This window comes from Sciurus carolinensis, chromosome 5, assembly GCF_902686445.1.
Source record: "Sciurus carolinensis chromosome 5, mSciCar1.2, whole genome shotgun sequence".
In the NCBI taxonomy this organism is placed as follows: Eukaryota; Metazoa; Chordata; class Mammalia; order Rodentia; family Sciuridae; genus Sciurus; species Sciurus carolinensis.
Window position 1 is genome coordinate 150816140 of NC_062217.1, and position 18273 is coordinate 150834412.

The 18273-nt window shown below is 36.7% G+C and overlaps 1 protein-coding gene and 1 pseudogene across 1 annotated transcript in view; both read left to right on the forward strand.

The window, feature by feature from the left end:
• The window catches only part of Gbf1 (golgi brefeldin A resistant guanine nucleotide exchange factor 1), a 118736-nt gene that overhangs the window by 30299 nt on the left and 70164 nt on the right, over window positions 1-18273 (forward strand).
• LOC124985380 (protein dpy-30 homolog) lies at window positions 16064-16637 on the forward strand (annotated as a pseudogene).

Consider the following 18273-nt stretch of genomic DNA (forward strand, 5'->3'; position numbering starts at 1 on the left):
AAAACATTTCCTCTTGTCACCCTTTTCTATCTTTCCCCCTTGTTTCTCTACATTTTTCCCACATTTTGAAGGATTTGATTAATATGCATGACTGAATCTCCTTTGAAAAGAAAGAGAAAAAGAAATATTGGTCTTCAGGCTCAAGTTCTTTGCTCTTATTTCTGTGGAGAGTAGACTAATGATATGACCATTACTAATGAAAACCTTATTAGTTATCAATTATATTTTATTAAGGGAATCTTGCTTATACTTTTTAAAAAAAAAATCACTTTACTTTATTTATTTTTATGTGGTGCTAAAGATCGAGCCCAGTGCCTCACACATGCTAGGCAAGTGCTCTGCCACTGAGCTACAGCCCCAGCCTTCTCACAATTTAAAAACAGAGAGAGAAAAGTAGGGAAAGAAAAGTAAAGAACTAGAGAGGTAGAAGGTAAGGAAGAATGAACCACAAGGGATAAAAGAAAAGAACTTGGGATGTTGGGGGCAAGAGTGGAGAGAAGGACCAAGAATACAGACCTGCTAAAATAGGAAAATGGAAGTTACCCTAGCATTTACCTTTACTCTGTCCAGTGTTGGGGCTTTCTCCATTTCATTAGAGTGTGCTATGAAGTAGGAAGAAGTGGGGTGAATGAAATAGTCATATCCTTGACTCTTCGGATCCATCTACTAAGAACCGAAGCGTTCACCCTGTAATAAGGTGACTTGATAGCCTGATCCTAGTGGGTTAGGGTGGAAGAGGCTATTAAGTGATGTTTTTTGGATGGCTAGCATTAACAGAGTTATTTTTAACCTCCTGTTCAATCTCTTCATTGTTCAGGTTCCTCTACTGGCTACCATGAGAGCAGTCAAAATTAGCAACTATATGAAATGAAGTACCTCTTGTCTCCCCAGTCACTTCCAAAATAAACAGGGAGTAATACTCTTCGTATTTTGTCTCGCTTTACTCTGAAGGCTAGCAGTAGAGGAAGCATGGATTAGTGTGTAGTGATTTCTAGGCTCTGCCCTCTGGACAGATTCCCCTCTGAGTGCTCCAGCTGAGTGACAGGACCATGTGGCAAAAGTGCAGCTGGAAGTATATCATCAGCAGATTTGGGTTGGGTAAATATAGCAGGGGCAGGATGTCAGTGTGGGAGATGGATTGTTCTGGGAAAGGAAGTGTTGTCTTTCGTCTGAGAAACAATTTCCTGTACTTCTGGGACTTTTGCTTTCTTCTTCTTTTTTTTCCAGGGCAGAGCAGGAGTTGGCAGGGGTTGGGTACACTTGTTGAATTCTATCTCTGAGTATCTGTCTATTCCTACATTTGAAGTTGGGAGTAGAAATCAGATTTATTAGAACCACTTTGGAACTATATCTGATAAATAGCCATACCCATACCTTACATTTCACTTTTTGCAGTCTTAAAGAACCTGCCATCATAGAACCTCTTTTTAAAAAGTAACTCTTCTTTGGGTAAAATAGACAAGGTGAAAGGCAAAAATAATTATACAAAGAAAACCAGCTCTATTGAAAGTCAGACATGAGGCACCAACTGGCAGGAAACAGCTGTGGTGTTTCTGGGGGCTAGATTCTTCCACCCGAGAACTTAACTCTTCAAGCTCTCCCTATTATCTGAGCTACTTAAGATGGTTGAGTATGTACTAACACTACATAAAAGACTAAACTTTTAAATTATTTCATATTTTATAGTTGACTAGAACTTTACAATTTATAGTTATGTATTTTAAACATCCTTTTAAATAGTCTTTTGTTTTAGAATACATGTAGATTTACAGAAAAGTTGTAAAGAAGTTTTCATATACCCTATATCCAGTTTCCCCTCTTATTAACATCTTATATTAGTATGATACATTTGTTACATTTAATGAAACAATATTGATATATTATTATTTTTTAGAATTTAACCTTTATTTTTTATTTATTTGTTTTTTATGGGCTGAGGATTGAGTCCACCTGTGCTAGGCAAGCACTCTACCACTTAGCAACAACCCTGGGCCTGATATATTACTATTAATTAAAGTTCACACTTGATTTCTGTTTTCTTGGTTTTTAACCTAATGGCCTTTTTCTGTTCTAGGAGATCATATTACATTTAGTTTTCATGTCTTTTTGGGCTCCTCTGGGCTATGACAGTTTGCCTGTGTTTTTATCATTTAAGTTTCATAGTATCTACAAAATAGACTATGCCTTTTTAGCATTTCCCCTTTATAGATAAAACTAAGGCTCCAGGGAGGTTAAATAGCATGTTTAGTAAAATGTTCTATTATAATGTGATTATGACTTAGGAAAAAGCGATGCGGTAACTTACTTATTTGCTTTGTGTGTTGATGAGGACAGAATTAGCATTAACCTTTAAGAGAGCCATATACAGAAGAAGAACAAGAGACATGTCAATATAGCTTCTTCCTTTTGTTACTTGGTGCAAATTAACAATATTAATCAAAAATCTAGCGGATATCCCTTTTTCTTGGTGATTCTGCTATGTCTAACAGGAGGTGATCTCAGAGAATCCTAGACTGGTTACCCAGAAAATCTGTTCTCTGGCAGTAGAGTTTAGGCTGCCTTTTGGTCCCTGGTGTTGCATACCCGATTGAATAGGAAGGTCTGCTAAGAGCATGACATATACATTAACACAAGCAGGTTGTTCCAACATGTGTGGAAGTTACTAACTGGGAATAAGGAACATGCAGTTTTCAGTTCCAGTGTCTAATTGGGAAGGCTGAAGTTCTAGCTTGGGGTTAGGAGATTCACAGAACTGCAGTGCTGAGAGAAAGAATGATTAAAAATCCAGCAAGACCTGGCAAATACTGGCCCAGAGTGCCCTATGTAGAGGGTTAAGTGACGGGGAGAGGAGAGGGGAGGTAAAGTTGTATGTTACTAAGGGGAGGGGAGGTAAAGTTGTATGATCCTACTGTTAAATGATTATCTCAGGGTGATGGAAACTGTGGCAGTACAAACCATCAGATCTTTTTTTTTTTTTTTAACTTTCATTACAAAATAATTTATTACAACACAGCATCAGCACAAGACACCTATGTACAAGCACACAGCACTCCTGACTATCCTACCGAGGGGCCCTTTTTTTTCCCTTGCTTTGTGAACCTCTTCTATCAAATCTTTCAGATGCTGGATCTCCTTGGCCAGAGAATCTGCCTTCTCTTTCAGAGTCTTGTTCTTCTTTTCCAACTCTTTACACTCATCAGTGAGAGCCTCCTGTTCTTCCCTCTTCTTCTGGTGGTACCTGATGGCTACTGTCTTATTTTGCTCCAGTTTTTGCAACTTTTTATCCAGCTTCTTGCTTTTTACTTTTGGTACTACCATCTTATCCTCAGAAGGATCATAAGGTTTGGGGCAGTTAGAGTCACAAGGGACACCTGGAGATGACAGGCTGACATTAGGAGAGCCCCTGGAGGTAGAAGGGCTATGTTGGAGAGAACCCAGGTTGGATTCTGGACTCATAGAGATGCCACTGTCATTATGTGAGGGGGCATCTTCCTCCTTTACATACTGAGGGATCATGGTACTGTAGGCAATAGAGCGGGGCTTCCTCTCTCCTTCAGAGATATCCACTTCACTGCCTAGCTCTAAGCTAAAGGAATGATCTTGAGTAGAGGAAAGGATCCCCTGGGGAAAGGGAAAGAGAAAGAGTTTGCAAGAATGTGAAGGGAGCAACCTGGTCTGTTTTTGTTAAACTCTCTGGGAAATGGCCAATTAGGTTCACTGTCTTGGGGGCGCTCCTTATTAGTCTCCTGGACTAGGAGGGCAAAGAGATCATGTGTCATTTAGTGTGGCCAAAAGTTCATCTGGCATAAACCAGATGATCTTTTGTGTTTGTTTTTGTGGTGCTGGGGATTGAACCTAGGGCCTTGTGCATGCAAGACATGCACTCTCTACCAACTGAGCTATATCCCCAACCCAAATATCAGATCTAAAGGGAGGGAATAGAACATCTTGACTAGAGATGTAAAGATTGTACCTGGATCCTGATAGGTAAAATGCTGTAACTTAGGCTGATGGAGAGTAAGCATTTATTGATAACATTAACAATCACTTTTTATTAGAGCAGTTTATTTTTTAAGTTAATGAGAAAGGGGGGTGGTTCTCATTTTATGCTTTTATTATATAGAATTGTGAGCATAGAGGTAGGTTTGGAACCCTTTGGTAGTGACTGTTGCTTCCTTTGGTTAACCGGGACTGGGAAAGGCCTCACTTTTTTTTTTTTTCCCAAAAGGAAGCTGTAGAAATATCAATATATAAAACAGTGAGAAAGAGTTTGAGGAGATTTGTGTATGTTGTGTATATTCATGGCATCATGGAGTGGGATGGGGATGGGGAAGAATTATAAACCACCAATTATAGGAGTCTTAAGGCACAGGTAACTGAGACCTGCTAGAATGTTACTGAGGAGTGTTACTGTGCAAAAGTGATAACACCTGTGGTGTTAAATGCCACAGAATGAACCTCAAACTCTGAAAATGTTTTTGCCTCAACAGTTTGAAAGAGAAAAATTTGAAAGTCAAAGAGACAGTATAAAGAATGAGTATTCAGAGTGCCTCTATGAGAAAATCATGCCCATGGGCATTTAAGCTGCCCATTGGTGAGATTTAAGCTGTCCTTGTGTAAAAGGAATGCCTGGGAGAGAATCTCTTGTTCAATGCAAGATGGGAGACAGTGGAAGTACCTGTTTCTCCAGAGAACTCTGAATTGAGCTGTGATGGAGGAGTGGGAAATTCCTTACTGTGGTTTTGTATCATGAGACATCTTCATGAAGTATCAGTAGATGCAAGAGTCTCCAAGCAGGAGTTTGTTGCAGGCTGAAGAAGCTAAGGTTCAGTAAGCCTCTAGTCAGAGTACAGACAGAAGTCCCACTGACATTCCTTGCGGTGACCAATTTGTTAAATTCTTTTGTAAGAATTCAAAGTGACTGTACCAGAGACTGAGGTGACTGCTTATTTCTATAAAAACTACAGAGGAAACACCATGGGCTTTAACTAGAACTTGCTCATGATTTCCCAGAAGGAAAGCTTATATCCCATTAAAGTACTTTAGAAAAATAAAATCAAATTAGAGGTAAGAGAATTTTTAATTTTCAAAAGCTTTTTAAAAAAATTGAGGTGAAATTTATATAAGATTAACCATTTAAAAGTGAACAACTGGGCTGGAGATATAACTCAGTTGGTAGAGTGCTTGCCTTGCATGCACAAGGCCCTGGGTTCAATCCCCAGCACCGCAAAAAAAAAAAAAAAAGTGAACAACTTAGTATCATTGAATACATTGACAAAGTTGTACAACTATCACCTTTATCTGGTTCCAAAACTTTTTCATTATCCCAAAAAGAAATCCTGTACCCATTAAGCTCCTGGGTTTCCCTTGTACCCAATGGCTAATAACAACAATCTGCATTTCTTCTCTATTGATTGATCTGTTCTGGATATTTCATGTCAGTGTAACCACTTTTTGTGTTTGACTTCTTTCACTTCACTTTTGGAGGCTTATCCCTGCTGAAACATGAATAAGTCTGTCATTTTTTTTATGGCTGAATAATATTCCATTGTATGTGTTATCAAAATTTGTTTATCCATTCATCCACTGAAGGACATTTAGACTGCTTCCACCTTTTGACTACAAATGTGTGCACATGTGTATATATCAGTTCTTTTGAATGTATACCTAGGAATGAAATTCCTGGATCATATTGTAATTCCGTGTTTAACTTTTTGAGGAACTGTGAAATGGGTTTCTTGGCAGCTGAACCATTTTCTATTTCCATCACCAATGCGCAGGTGTTCCCATTTTTCACCAATACTTGTTGTTTTTGTTTGTTTGTTTATTTTGTTTTTGTTTTTTAAAGCTCCAGAAGTTTTTGAGACTACTTAGGACTTTGATTTGTTTGTTTGTTTTTGGTACAGGGGATTTAACCCAGTGATATTTAACCACTGAGCTACATCCCCAGCCTTTTTGAAAACTTTTTTTAAAATTTTGAGACAGGGTCTCATTAAGTTGTTGAGGCTGGCCTTGAACTTGCAATCCTCCTATCTTAGCCTCTTGAGCAGATGAGATTACAAGTATGTGACACTGTGCCCAGCTTCCTTCTATTTCTTATGCATTTCCTGGCATGCTTCTCTCTTGAGGTAATTGGATGGTTCTTCTGAGCTAAATAAGCTTCTGTGCTAAATATTGACTTTCTTCCAAAAATTGCCTCAAACATAGTGAAAATAACTTATTCTGGGTGCCTAGACAGGGTTGAAATATGACTTAACAACAACAACAACAACAAAAGAGTTACACTTTGGATCTTGGGAGCAGATGGCATTTCTGTGTTCATCTGCCATCATAATCCTGAACCAGGCAATGGGCTGGGTCTTGCTGACTATACAGGAGGCTGTTTGCTTACAGATTGCGTTTACCCACCTGCTTGCAGAATACCCTTCTGAAGAGGGGATAGCTCTAATTTCTGATAAATGACTGGTTCTTTTTAAGGTTCTCTATGTATTTCAGTAGTTATCCAACTCCTTACTTATTTATTTTGTTTCAGAAATTGAATCCAGGGCCTCATTCGTACAATATACATGCTCTACCACTGAGCTATACCCCCAGCCCATCCTTCTCTATTTTAGTTCACTAATTTCTGCTTCTTGTATCTTTATATTTTGTGATTCGTCTAATAGTAGCCACTATGATTGTTTTGGTGTGTCTTCTCTAAATTTATTTTTCTTTTGTGAAAATTATTTTGTTCTTGTGGAAGGAGAAAGCTAAAGCAGGAATCTTGGATATTGAAATTTCTAGTCCTCTCAGTTTTCTCAGAAATCTAACTTTCCTTTTTTCTTCTTGACACTGTTTTCTCCAGTTTATATATTGAGTAATTTTTCCAACTTTTAGAAAAATTGCTTTTTTGCTATTTAATGTTTTGTTGTGTTTTTTCCTTGAAATATTTTAAATCAGAATACATTTCTGTGTTTATTGCTACTGTTGATTACCTTTTTAAAAAATGTTTAAGCCAGTTTCAAAGTAAACAAAAAATTGTAGTCTTACTGTACCCCTCCACCCACCGATACATACTGGTGTTGGGTTGGCAAATGCGTCCTAACCATTGATCAAAGTCAGACTTTGAATAAGGCTTTATTGTCAGGTGTGATGAATGACAGGTATGTCTGGATTTGGTCTTGAGAGATTCGGGGATGTAAAAGCATGATTTTTTTTTTATGTGTGTGTGTGTGTGTTTTTTCCCCCTCTTCCCATAACGTACTATGGTCTATAATAGGTTGAGTTGTAACATTCATTAAACCACTCCTCACATTCCCTGTTTTCAAAGCTTATCAGGATGACTTTGATTTAGTTATTTGGAACCAAAAAGGCAGTTTGTGGAGGATGGTCCAGAGTTATGTAGCAGTAATATATCAGAGATCAGACTTAGGTCCCAGTGGGATTATTCCCCAGGATTTATTTGCCTGGAAGTACACATAGGAGCCAACTGGTATGTATGGAAAGCTTTGCTGGAATGCAAATTGGACACATTTTGTTGGGACCTGTAGGGGATTTTCACTGCTTCATAATTTTTCAAAGGTTTGTTATACATCAGACAGTCACTGCCTCTTCTTTAAATCTTTAAATCCCCCCTCTTTTTCCTGTTGTAAAGGTCAGATTTTTTTTGACAACTGTGTGCAGGAACAAGATTTGCTAAATCCCTTCATTTTTATTCATACAAATATCGGAATTCAGTGAGCATCAGTTATCCCAGCATTTAGAGGTAAGGAAAACTCAAGGAGAATCTTGTGAATCTCAGCTTAGTGCCAGACATATATCTCTAGGGATAAATTTGCTGCTTCAACTTTAACCCTTTATGTCTCTGAGACAACACCCTCACAGTGGCTTCCTTGCATAGGAAACCTACCTTTAACCGCACATTTAGGCTGTAAGACAGGTAATAAAACTACTGAAAGGGGACTGTGTTGGACTTTCCTGATGGGGCCATTTTAACTGTAACAATCCTTAGATTAGCATTGGAAGAGATGGACATTTTATTCCTTCTAGTGAAGAGTCTTCTTATCCTTCTTTAGCTTTTAGTAGTATCTTAGGCAATAGGCCACTTTTAATTTGATGATGATTCTTTCTTACCCAGCTGATGAAATCATGATATTATCTTTTATATATATATATATATATATATATATATATATATATACATACATACACACACACATATATATAATTTTTTTTTTTTTTTTTTTTTTTTTAAGTTTTAGGCAGACATAATACCTTTATTTTATTTTTATGTGGTGCTGAGGATTGAACCTAGGGCCTCAGGCATGCTAGGCAGGCACTCACCGTGAACTGAGCCACAACCCCAGCCCTATGGTATATTGTTATGTTATCTGTGCTGTATAACAAATTATCACAAAATGTGGGAGCCTAAAAAATTTTTTTAATGTTTCACAGTTTCTGATGGTCATGAATCTGGGCGCTGATTAGCTAGTGGTTTTGGCTTAATGTTTCTCAAAGTATCATCCAGGGATTTAGTTATTTGAATGTTTGACTGGCCTGGAGGATCCATTTCCAAGTACACTCACATGGCTTTTGGTCAGAAACCTCAGTACTTACAACATGGGCCTTTCAATAGAGCTGCTGACAACATCAATGCCGATGTCCTCTGAGGCAAATAATCTAAGAGAGAGAGAGAGAAAGCAGAAGCCAAACTTTTTCTTTTACCTTTTGTGGTGCTGGGTATCAAACCCAGTGCCTCACATACGCTAAGCACACACACTACACTGAGCTATATCTTGAGCCCAGAAGCTGTACTTTCTTGTCCAACCCAGCCTCAGAAGTAACATATGGCCCCTTGTGCCATATAATATTGGTCACAAAACCAACCCTGATACAGTCTATGAGGTGTTTACACAAAGTTATTGGAAGTCATCTTGGAGACTGACCTTGCAGGAAGTTAAAGGGAAAATTTTGAATGTTGACTGAGATATTGAAGATTTTTTTGGAGGTGGGGTACTCGGGATTAAACCCAGGGGCACTGTGCCTCTGAGCCACATCCCTAGTCCTGTTTATTGTTTATTTTGAGAGAGGGCGTCGCTAAGTTGCTTAGGGCCTTGCTAAGTTGTTAAGGCTAGCCTTTAACTTGTGATCTTCCTGCCTTAGTCTGCTGAATTGCTATAATTACAGGTGAGTCACTGTTAATGGCCATTTTTTTTTTTAATCTGGAAAGTTCTGTTCTCCCCACTCACTTCCTGCCTTCTCCCAAACTCTTTATGTCTCTGAAATTATCCAGAGTGTATATAGCAAATATTTGTGTGAATAATATTTCAACATGTTAGTCTCTTATTTCTTTCTTGATATCTCAATCTTGAGCACTAATAAAAACACTTTTGTTTTCTAAAACAAGCCCAGTAAGGATAATCCGTTCATCTCCCATCTCCCCTCTTTTGCTGGGACATTCATGTCAACTGGTCAAAGTATCCTTTTGTTCATGAGAGCCCTTTAATTGGATTCAGATTATCCTTTGTGGACCCTCAATTTGTGTACCACTGAGCCTCTAGAATTTGGTATAGGTGAACTACACCATACATTATGGAGCCACTGTGATTCTTTCAGACTAAAATATATAGGACTTGATCTCTTTGTATTTTGTCCAGGAGCTGTGAAATGGAGATAAAGGCCTAATGTTTGGGAGATATTTAAAAACCAAATTACTGGGTTGGGGCTGTGGCTCAGTGGTAGAGCGCTTACCTAGCACATGTGAGGCCCTGGGTTTGATCCTCAGCACCACATAAAAATAAATAAATAAGTAATATAAAGGTACTGTGTCCATCTACAAAAAAAAATTACTTGTTTGTCACTTGACAGATTCATCTGGTCTGTGTATACTAGTTAAATAAGAACCTGAGGAGTTTTGTGCTATTCACCTTTCTAGGACTAGCAGGTCTATAGTCACATTGATTAGGCATGCACGAGGAGTTGCTGAAGCGAAGTGGGGATTCTGTCGTGCCTCTGTGTTTGGTAACCATTTCAGCTGTGCGCGGTTATGTTGATGTCTTCCCCTTCTTTTCCCTACCTTGGCATGTGCCCACCTCCATACTTGATTGTGTTAATGAACTTGTTCAATTCTTGAGGGGGATAAAATGGAGAATCAACTTATTTTCTCAAAAATTTCAGAGGACCTTTGGCTTCCTAGAAAGTTGCCTGTGGCTACAAATGAACTTCAGGTCTCATATTCCTGTTGCCAGTGACTGTCCAAGTAGAAAATTCCATGCCTGAGAAAACCCACTGGGTGTTTTTGTTTGTTTTTTCACTTAGGCTGCACAGAACCAGAGAGGATCCAAAATTGTGTTTAACTCTATAGAATATAAGTAACACTAATACTGTAACTATAAATAAAATAACAGCTGGGGATGATAGCACACTCCTGTAATCCCAGCTACTTGGGAGACTGAGGAAGGATTGCAAGTTTGAGGCCAGTGTCAGCAACTTTGTGAGATCTTGTCTCAAAAGTAAAATTTTAAAAAGGGGTAGGGGTGTAGCTCAGTGCGAGAGGGTTTATCTAGCATATGCAAGGCCCTGGGTTCAATTCCCAGTACTGCAAAAAGAATGAGTTAAAAAAAGTAAATAAGTGAATAAATAAAAGTAACAAAGCAGACAAACAAGAACAAAAACATTTTTACCATAAAATCACTATTTACTTCCTCTAATCCTTATCATTATATAAACATAATTTAATAGTTTAATCAATATGCCATATTTTTAATTCATTTAACATAATTTCATGCATGTACTGATATTTATCATCTTTAATGATAATATAAAATATATTGAATTACAATGCCATATGTTGGCTATTTTTTAATTTTTATTTTGTTCTGTATAGTATAGCTATCTTTGTATTTATCACATTGTTTTTATTTTAATTGTTTTTATGAATAATTGTACCATTAGTAGGGTGACTACATTTTATAGCTCTGCTACTACTTTTATTGGATTTTCTAGTATATTATCTTTGCTAATTTAATTGACTATAATTTGTTTTACTTTAGTTACTAGCATTTTCTCAAGTGTTTTACTGTTTGGGCCTTTCATTATCTGTTCTCTTTTGCTACTTATTTGACAGAAACTGGATTATTCTTTCAGGTTTTATCAAATCCTTTTATATTTCGATAATGCTTTTTGTCTTTTCGTATTTGTTGCCAGTATCTTTGGGCTGGTTCTACCTTACGTATTTTTGGTCCTCACAGAAAGTTGCTCATGCATCAACTAGTTTATTTGTGCTTGAAGGGTAGAAATAAGAATTCCTGAATGAGCCTTTGGCTCAGGGTGTGCTTGGGAGCAGCAATGTGTGAGGAGAGAAGGAATTTAAGATGTAAGGAGGGGAGATGAGGACAAGGGTGACACCAGATCTATAAATACCCTAAGATCTAGCTTTGTACTTTGAAATAGGAATTAGATCACTTTCATTGTCTTCTCCAAGTTATTTTCTGGTTGACTGTGGAGAAGAGGCATTAGGAATTTGGGAGAAAATGTTACTCTTTCAGCCCTCAGGAAAGTGAAAAAATCTGATACTGATCAATTCAGTCTCTTGTTATTTCTGTTAGGTAGACAGTCTGGGTGTGAGAACTTGTTTTAACTAGGGAAAAAAAATTAACTAGAAATAATTTCTTAGATTTCTAAATGAGAAAGTAGAATTCTAAACAGTGAAAGACCTTATCTTTATTCCTTTATCATGGTACCATTGCTGTGTGTGGACTTTACCACATAAAAGAGGAGCTGGTGACCTAATATTTGTCATTCTCACCATTGACAAAGATCCCATTTTATCTCTATTATAGGCTGCCATGGTTATTATCACTGGACTCTGCAGTTATATACACATACTCTTAGAACTTTTTCTAAGGCCCTAGTTTCTAATATTTTCCTCTTTGGGCTTTCTGGTTTTGTTTTTGCTAAAATAAGAAAATTGGACCAAAAGATCTCTAAAGTCTCTGAAGTCCTAAGATTGATTGGGTATGTTGTCCTCTCACACAAGTTTGAAAATATTTTCAGCTGGAGTCTGTTCCATATGAATTGTCATTATAATTTACTTGTAATGAAAATTCAATGTTGGAATATTACAGAATATAAAGAGAAGAATATACACAGTATTTGCTTCTGTGCCTTTTAAGATAGACTAACTTTACAATTCCCTTTGTCTTTATATAGTCCAGTTAAGCCAGTTTTTGAATAAACTCTGCTTTGAACTTATAGTCTTGTAATGGTCATTTACTTTCAAGTGAATAATGCCAAGATCTTTGGATCTCTTAAAATTTTTAGTAATTCTTAAAATGGATTAATTTTGCATAAATGTTAAGCGAACCTCATCTATTTTGATATAATTTTTTTATGACATTATCTTATAGCTGGGCACAGTGGCCTATGATCCCAGAGACTTAGGAAACTGAGGCAGGAGGATCTCAAGTTCAAGGCTAGCCTCAGCAACTTAGGTCCTGTGCAACTTAGGGAGACCTTTTTTCAAAAATAAATACTGGGGAATGTCACTCAGTGGTAAAGTATCCCTCAGTTTAATCCCCAGTACCAAAGAAAGCCAAAAAAGCAAACCAAAAATTCTTATATTTTATGCATTAATATATCTGAAGAAGCATTAATGTATATCAGTTAAGTCTCAAAACAGTCTTGAGAGACAAGTTTAAGAATGTGGAATAGCAGTCCCCAACACCTGCCTTTTCTGTCATCCTGCTCCTAAGGGGAAATACCTTTCATCATTTAAAAAAAAAAAAAAAAAAAACAATTATTTTAGTTGTAGATGGACACAGTGCCTTTATTTTATTTATTTATTTTTTTATGTGGTGCTGAGAATCCAACCCAGTGCCTCACCCATGCTGGGCAAACTCTCTACCACTGAGCCACAACCCCAGCCCCACCTTTTATCTTTTAGTATATTCTTTTGGAATTTATTACTATATTTCTAATTAACAAGCTTATATTTCTACTTCTATGTTTTTTCCTCTTAAACAGAATCTAGTCATTTTTTTTTTCTGTTTCTCTGTTAATGTTTATAAGAATCAAATTATTTTAGGACTGGAAGAGACTTCAGGTTAACTCTGAGTTACTAATTGTTGATTGAGGTTGGGTTTAGGGTACATGGGAGTTTGTTAGTCTATTTACTTTTATATAATTTTGAAAATTTTCATAATAATTGTTTTTAAAAAAGAATTATAGCTGGGCATGGTGGTACACACCTATAATTCTAACAGTTCAGGAGGCTGAGGCAGGAGGATTACAAGTTCAAGGTCATTCTCAGCAACTTGGGAGACCCTGTCTCAACATAAAAAATAAAAAGGACTGGAGATTCCTGGATTCATTTCTCTATACCCCTATCAATCAATCAAAGAACTATATGGTTGAAAATCTTGTCTCCTTGGAGATGAGTGTTAAAATAAGGAAAGAAAGAATCCAGATTAGGCTAGAACAAAGGCAGTTAGTTGTATTAGCTACACTGATTAAGGGTTGTCACTAGAGCCTTAATACTATATTCACTTTAATAAATATGTATTTGTTATCATAAATATTTATTAGCTTAGTGTACTCTGTCAAGTTTATTGACATACTCAGTTAAATACATATTTAAATATTCTTTTGTATATGTGTAGTGCTGGGGATTGTATCTAGGGCCTTGTACATGCTGGACAAGCACTCTACCACTGAGCTATATGCCCAGACCTTTCTGTTTTATTTTGAGACAGAGTCTCACTCAGTTGCTCAGGTTGGTCTCAAACTTAGAATCCTTCTGCCTCAGTCTACGGAGTACTTAGGATTATAGGCGTACCCTTCTGTGCCCAGCATAAATATTTATATTAAGTAGTGGATATAGGTTAAGCATCCTTAATGAGAATCTGAAATCCAAAATGGTCAAAAATCCAAAACTTTTTGAGTCACGTGATACCACAAGTAGGAAATTCCTTCCATACCTGACCACATGTGTTAGGTTGCCATCAAAACTCACAAAATTACTAAAAAATATTGCATAAAATTACCTTTAGGCTATGTATACAAGGTATATATGAAACATAAATTAATTTTTAGACTTGGGTTCCATCCTCATGATGTCTCAGCACATAATGTACAAATATCCCAAAATCTGAAAAAATCTAAAACACTTCTGGTTCTAAGGGATACTTATCCTATAGTGATTCATTTAAAAATATTTGTTTCAGTTATAAAGCACATCTTTGGACCAGCACAAGCTTTTAGGCTGACCTTCAGTTTGTGATTCATGAGTCTGTTCTAGCCAGTTTGTCTTACAAAATAAAGTAAAACCAGGTCATGATTTCACCAAGGTCACATAGCTTTATTAATTGAACATGCTAGAACTTAGGACTCCTGGTTTCCTATTCATTGTGGCGGCTTATGAGAAAATTGCCCAACTTATGAGAAAAAGAGGTATAGTTTTGCTGGCAGTTTTCTTCTGTTTTCTAACCTTAGCTATTTGTTTTTTAGAACATTGGCTAGATTTGACTTCTCCCATTTGGTAAGGTGATAGGGATAAGAGGTTCAGCCTTAAAGTCTGGTAGAAATCCAGGCCTACAGATGGTTATATTTCTTCGGATGGGAAGGAATTATAGAGCTTAGGCAAGTTATAAGCATAAAACTTAAGCTGAAGAAGGACTGGAAAAATGAACCCTGTGGTTCTATTTGGTCCCCAAGTGATATTTCACTGCCACTATTTTGTGTGTGGACTTTAACCTTTATTTTAAAGTTTGAACTCTTTTTCTCCAAGTCCAAATACTAAGTGAACTGCATAGATGTACAGACTTGCCAACTGTAAAGAATGGTTGCTAAGTAGTTAGAACAGAGCCTTGGTAAGATGCTTTGCTCTTCAGCCATTACTAGGTTTTGCTCCCAGGTCAAATCAGGAAGTAAGAATTTGGACAGTCTCATGTATGTTTTATTTGCATGCTTACTTTAAAAGCCTAATAAACCAGAGCTGGATTTCAAAGAATTATTTCTGTACTGGCAAAGATTCACATAGTAAACATCAATTGAAGGGAGAAGATTTATAGAAAACACCAGAAGAAAGTAGGATGACTCTTACGGATAGATTTGAATAGTCTTTTTACCTTTCCAACTTATTCTCTTTTACCTTCCTTCCCTACTCCTATTTATGCATGTATTTTTCCCACTCAGAACAAACAGGTAGGAGGGAAAGAAATGACCTTACTGGATTCCTTTGGGCAGAGACCTTGAGTTCTTTTGGACTTTCATAACCTTTTCTTACAGAACCCCAAAATTTTATAACACGAAGTGGCACAGAGGTCAGTTCTCTTATGTGTGTTTTTCCCTCTCAGGTATCAAAATTACTAAAACATTTGATTTAATTATCAAATATTATTAAAACATTTATTTTAATAATCTTGAAATTGAGGTAGGTACCTGGAATGAATAATTGAAAACAGTAGTTTAAAAAATACATTTTTGTTGTGTTTGGTGGCACGCACGTATAATTGCAGTGACTTGGGAGGTTGAGTCAGGAGGATTACTGAGGCCAGCCATAGCCACAGTGAGGCCCTCTCTCAAAATAAAAAATAAAAAGGGCTGGGAATATGGCTCAGTGGTTAAGTGCCCCTGGGTTTAATTCCCAGAATTCCCCCACAAAAAAATTTAGTTTTGAAGTTGACTAGTAAAGGCTTTGTCCTTATTTGTGCTAAGGAAATGTTCTAGACGACAAGATGGGTGGGTTTTACAACTGAATCTCGATTTATTTATTAACTTATTTTTTTCATACCAGGAATTGAACCTTGGGGTGCTTACCCACTGAGCCATAGCCGTTTTTTTTTTTTTTTTTTGCCATAGCCGTTTTTTAATTTTTAATTTTGAGATAGGGTTTTGCTAAGTTGCTGAGACTGGCTTTGAACTTATGATCCTCCTCCCTTAGCCTCCTGAACTTCTGGGGTTACAGGCATGTACCACCATACACTTTGATTTTGTTTTTTAAAAAATATTAAATAGAGAGAGCTCTTAGGAACCAACAGCTTGGGCGCGGGCTGGTACCTGGGGACTGTGGTTTGCAGGGTCCACCATGGAGCCAGAGCAGATGCTGGAAGGACAGACGCAGGTTGCAGAAAATCCTCACTCTGAGTATGGTCTGATGGACAATGTCGAGAGGAATAGTAGAAAACGAGAAGGTGAATGCAGAAAAGTCATCAAAACAGAAGGTGGATCTACAGTCTTTGTCAACTTGTGCATACCTGGATCAGACGGTTGTGCCTATCTTATTACAGGGACTTGCTGTGCTTGCAAAGGAAGACCACCAAATCCCATTGAATTTCTAGCATCCTATCTTTTAAGCAACAAGGCACAATTTGAAGATCGAAACTGACTCATTGGGAAGAACAGAAAAATTTGGTTGCTACTGTAGATTTACATGATTAAGAGGCAGCTTTAATTGCTGCCGTGATTTTTCCCTTTTTTGGAAATAGAAGAATCTTCTAGACAATAGATCTTATTTCCGGAGTTACAGAAGAGAGCATATTTCCATTATTTTGATTTAATCACATACTTATTTAATGAGTGTATTCTGTGCAATTTTTTCTCAGATTGTCTTTAACTTTGTTTTTAAAATGACCTTCAAAATAAACTGTCATAATGCCATTAAAAAAATTAAATAGAAAGTTAAAGCTAATGACTAAAAGTAGTTGTGAGTTTATATTTTATTTATGGATCTAGCCATACAGTTTAGCATCATATTATACAATAGCATTGATTCTATTTTTAGGAAAGAGTGTGTCTTTTAGCTAAAATATACACTCCTTGTAGGAAGGGACTTGTACCTTCTAACATCTTTTATATCTTCATAAATACTGATTTGCATATTTTGTAGGTATTTTGTTTGGCAAGAATTTTGGTTTTATTCAGAATGTTTAGGTGGTAATAATATTGTGTGTGAGTAACTTTATGTATATCATCTCATTTCATCCTTCCAAGAATATTTCAAGATAATACCAACATTTTATAGAAGAGGAAACAGAGGTTTCACTGAAGAACTTGTATAAAGTCACATTCTTTTTTTTTTTTTTTTTTTTTTTTGCGGTACTGGGGATCAAACTCAGGGCCTTGTGCTTACAAGGTAAACACTCTACCAGCTGAGCTATCTCCCCAGCCCAAGGTCACATTCTTAATAAGTGGCAGTACTAAATTCTAGATGCAGGCCATTTCACTGTTTATAGTCCTGTTCTTCTATATCATCCTTCCTTTAAGAGTTTGAAATCATTGCTGGAAATCTTGACAAATATTTCTTGTCTTATTTTTGGTAAACACAAAACTCATTTGCACTGTTGTTCCAGAAGATTCCTTGATGTTTCAATCAGAATTATAGATTGCTGTTTCTCTCTTCTGAGATTTTAGGCTAATGTGGCATTGTGGTTAAGAATATAGGTTCTAGAGCCATGCAGAGCCTGGTTTTGAATGTTGGCTCATCTTGGTGGCCTCAAGCAAGTTACTTAACATTTCTGAGCCTTGGGTACTTTATTTATAAAACAGGAACAGTGTGAAATACTACTTATCAATAAGAAGGAATGAATTATTGATACATCTATCAGCTTGAATGGATTTCAAAGCCATTATACTGAGTGAATGATTTTAGTCATATGATATTCTGGAAAAGACAAAACTATATAGAGAAGGAAGAGAGCATGATTGCTATGGATTAGAGGTGGGGAAAGGGCATGAATACTGTGGAGCAGGGTGAGGTGATTTTGAGGTGATGAAACTATTCTTTATCTTCATTGTGGTAGTAGTTACATGATACTACATGTATTAAAACTCGGAAAGGCTGGAGTTGTGGCTCAGTGGTAGAGTGCTTGCCTGGTACGTGTGAAGCACTGGGTTTGAGTCTCAGCACCACATATAAATATATAAATAAATAAAGGTAAAAAAAAAAAAAAAAAAAAAAAGAACTCATGGAAAACACATCCCATCCTCCCCCAAATCAATTTGCTATATGTAATTTTAAAAATAAATGTAAAAGGACAGGGGCAGTAATAAAACCTTTCTTATAAGGTCATTGTGAAAATTAAAAATAAGAATGCAAGTAGAGTGTTTATCACAGAACCTACCTAGTATATGTAGTACATAATGACTAAATGATTATTGTTCTTTTTAACATAATTAAGAGTATGGCTTTTAATATAGTGACATTCATTGAAAGGAAGATGGAATAAACTTTCACACCATCTGATGGGTACAGTCAGTAAACAGTGAGAAAAATGAGTAATCATGAGTCAGATGGAG